Source organism: Cyclopterus lumpus, chromosome 1 (assembly GCF_009769545.1).
Source record: "Cyclopterus lumpus isolate fCycLum1 chromosome 1, fCycLum1.pri, whole genome shotgun sequence".
Lineage (NCBI taxonomy): Eukaryota > Metazoa > Chordata > Actinopteri > Perciformes > Cyclopteridae > Cyclopterus > Cyclopterus lumpus.
In genome coordinates, this window is record NC_046966.1 from 26173837 (window position 1) to 26177842 (window position 4006).

The following is a 4006-nucleotide window of genomic DNA, read 5'->3' on the forward strand; positions in this document are numbered from 1 at the left end:
AAGTCCACGCTCAGAGGTCAGGGGTCAAGTCGGTGAAGTGATCCCTACACATGCTCCTTCTGTGACCCAGTCAAGTTTTACCTTCAGGTGATACTGAGCATATTTACATTGTGTTTAGGTTGTTTAATGAATACATGATATAATGATTTCATATATTTCAGTTTTACCTAAAAAATAGTTTTAGGTTTATGAGGCACAAGAATCTGTTTTTTTAGTGTTTTCTCAATTAATAATCTACCCATCCCTATATTCACACCAGAACATGAACTCTGAGAGGAAGATTCAAACACACGTTATCTCTCCGTCTCTCTCACTCGAAAAGTAAATATATAAAAATATGACGACAAGCTTTGAAAAAAAGTCCCGAGTCAACATCCTCTCTTTATTTTCTTTTTTCTGTTTCTCTGGATGTTGACAATTGCATTTTATTGTGAGCGAGTAACTAAGTGTGTGCGTGTGTGTGTGTGTGTGTGCGTGTGCGTCTGCGTGTGCGTGTTGTGGGTGTGGAGTGTGTGGCGTGTGTGTGTGTGTGTGCGCGTGTGTGCGTGTGCGTTTGGTGTGGCGTGTGCGTGTGCGTGTGCGTGTGTGGTGTGTGTGCGCGTGCGTGTGCGTGTTCGTGTGCGTGTGTGTGTGTGCGTGTGCGTGTGTGTGTGTGTGTGCGTGTGCGTGTGTGTGTGTGTGTGTGTGTGTGTCCACAGGCTGTCAGAGGGATGGAGGCGAGTCTGACAGGAGGCCACATCGTGGTTAGGGAGCTAGTGGGACTGCTTAGGAGAGGAAACAGAGCAAGGACACTTTGGGAGTCAGAAATGGTGACTCAAAAAGTCAGAATGTACTTCCTGTTTTTTTATTGTTACTAGTTTTAAGGTCAGAATGTGTTTTGCAGATTTTTGTGGGTGGAATTCTTTTTTTGTTAGAGAGATAAATACATGCAGTTATAATATAAATATATAATATATAAGATATCTGTTTTTAGAGGACTTTAGAGAAATATGTTGTAGCATGAGCACGCCAGTAAATACATTAACACCTGCATCGCTGCAGCATGTGTGTGTGTGTGCGTGTGTGTGTGTGTGTGTGTGTATGTGTGCGTGTGTGTGTGTGGTGTGTGTGTGTGTGTGTGTGTGTGTGTGTGTGTGCGCGTGTGTGTGTGCGTGTGGGTGTGTTGTTTTGCATTGCAGCAGTGTTATCCTGAAACAGGAAGTGTTACCTTAGCGACACGAGGAAAACACAGGAAGTACTGACTGCATGCTTCGAATTCCAGATAAAGAGAGAGAGGGAGAGAGAGAGAGAGAGAGAGAGATTTTTACAAAAACTTTATTTCTACATAGAACAATACAAACATACAGACACATTAACTAACTACACCCAACAACAAAACCCCTCAACACCCTTTTGTCCCTGAGAGGTCCTGAGACCCCATCTAGTATGGAGTCGGGAGTTTCCTCTTCTTCCTCCTGCAGCATCTTCTTCTCAACCTCCTCCTCCTCCTGCAGCATCTTCTTCTCAACCCCTTCTCCTCCTGCAGCATCTTCTTCTCAACCTCCTCCTCCTCCTGCAGCATCTTCTTCTCATCCTCCTCCTTCTCCTGCAGCCTCTCCGTCCCGTCCTTCTCCTCCTCCTGCAGCATCTTCTTCTCATCCTCCTCCTTCTCCTGCAGCCTCTCCGTCCCGTCCTTCTCCTCCTCCTGCAGCATCTTCTTCTCATCCTCTCCTTCTCCTGCAGCCTCTCCGTCCCGTCCTTCTCCTCGTCCTGCAGCCTTCCGTCCTGTCCTTCTCCTCCTCCTGCAGCATCTTCTTCTCATCCTCCTCCTCCTCCTGCAGCCTCTCCGTCCTGTCCTTCTCCTCCTCCTGCAGCCTCTCCGTCCCGTCCTTCTCCTCCTCCTGCAGCCACTCCGTCCTGTCCTTCTCCTCCTCCTGCAGCCTCTCCTTCTATACCTCCCTCTCTCCTCCTCTACGCCCTCTCTCTCTCTCTATCCTTCCTCTGAATCCCTTTGAACTTGTCTCAGACCATCTAAAAGAATCATCTTGACGTTGGACATATGAAGTATAGACTTCTATACAACCAGAGGAGTCGCCCCCTGGTGGTCAGGAGAGAGAATGCAGCTTTAACATATGAAGCATAGACTTCTATACAACCAGAGGAGTCGCCCCCTGGTGGTCAGGAGAGAGAATGCAGCTTTAACACATGAAGCATAGACTTCTATACAACCAGAGGAGTCGCCCCCTGGTGGTCAGGAGAGAGAATGCAGCTTTAACACATGAAGCATAGACTTCTATACAACCAGAGGAGTCGCCCCCTGGTGGTCAGGAGAGAGAATGCAGCTTTAACATATGAAGCTATACTTCTATACAACCAGAGGAGTCGCCCCCTGGTGGTCAGGAGAGAGAATGCAGCTTTAAGACATGAAGCATAGACTTCTATACAACCAGAGGAGTCGCCCCCTGGTGGTCAGGAGAGAGAATGCAGCTTTAACACATGAAGCATAGACTTCTATACAACCAGAGGAGTCGCCCCCTGGTGGTCAGGAGAGAGAATGCAGCTTAACACATGAAGCATAGACTTCTATACAACCAGAGGAGTCGCCCCTGGTGGTCAGGAGAGAGAATGCAGCTTTAACACATGAAGCATAGACTTCTATACAACCAGAGGAGTCTCCCCCTGGTGGTCAGGAGAGAGAATGAGGTCATATTTCTCCATGGAGTGACAGTCGTAACGTACGAACATGATCTCGTCCTCGGAGGTCATGTTATTGAACCTACCCGACTTTTACCACACACCAGATAATACTAAATATTAGGCTCATGCTACACTTTTATTTAATGATTTATGTGAAGAGGGCGAATACTAGACTTTGTGTGTGTGTGTGTGTGTGTGTGTGTGTGTGTGTGTGTGTGTGTGTGTGTGTGTGTGTGTGTGTGTGTGTGTGTGTGTGTGTGTGATGGACTGCAGCTCCAGTTATAGCCTCACAGCAGTGATTAGACTTGTCTGTGAGCTGATTATATTCTCCAGAGACGTCGAACGAGGTCTGGGAAACGATTATGGGATGGACAGATAATGGGAAGTTAATGCCCCCATGGATCACACTGTCAGAACAAGGGAGAGAAAGGGGGAGGGAGGGAGGGATGCAGGTACAGATAGTGGACCGAGTCGCACAACTTATTTCAAAGAGTTTTAAAGTTTTAAAGGGATAAAGGAAAGGGAGGTAAGGCTGGACATTAAGCTGGGGAGGCTTTAGGGCGGGGCTACAAGGTGATTGACAAGTCGACACCAGAGCCTCCTCCTCAGTCCACTTATGGTCACTTCCTTACAATCAACTTTTATTAGCCAAGTAGGTTTACACCTACAAGTGGTGGGTGGTGCAACATAGGACGTCAGACATAACAAACAACAACAAGCAACAACAGTAGACAACAAATAAACAATCAACAAAATGCAGACGAGACATAGAATAAAATGTAAAATGTGAAATGTACAACCAGTAATCCTGTTCACTGGTTGTACAAAAAACAAGAATTCAAGGCTTCAAAACATCAAAAAAGAGGACTTGATATCAACGTATTACATATAAATGTACTGTCTGTGTATAATATATATATATATATATATATATATATATATATATATATATATATATATATATATAAAACAGGTCTGATGAAGGTAACAGTTTTAAGAGTAACTCTATAGAAACAGACCATCTTTTCTCTGATGGTCTGTTACTGATAGAGGTCTATAGAGGACCAGGACTAAACTGAGACTGGTTCAAGACCAGGTAAAGTGTCAGATTAGAGGAACAGAAAGAAAGAAGAGTAAATGCTTTTAAAGCAACAGGACACCAGCTGTCCTTCACAACGGGATCACAGGTATCACAGGAAGACAGGAGGTCAAAGGTCAACTAACACAAAGTTCCTTAATGTTACGTATATTTTGCAGCTTTAATATCTGCCTCCTGAAACCCGCCTGTGCAGCCCTTTCTGGGGATTGACAGCACGATTGATTGGCAGGC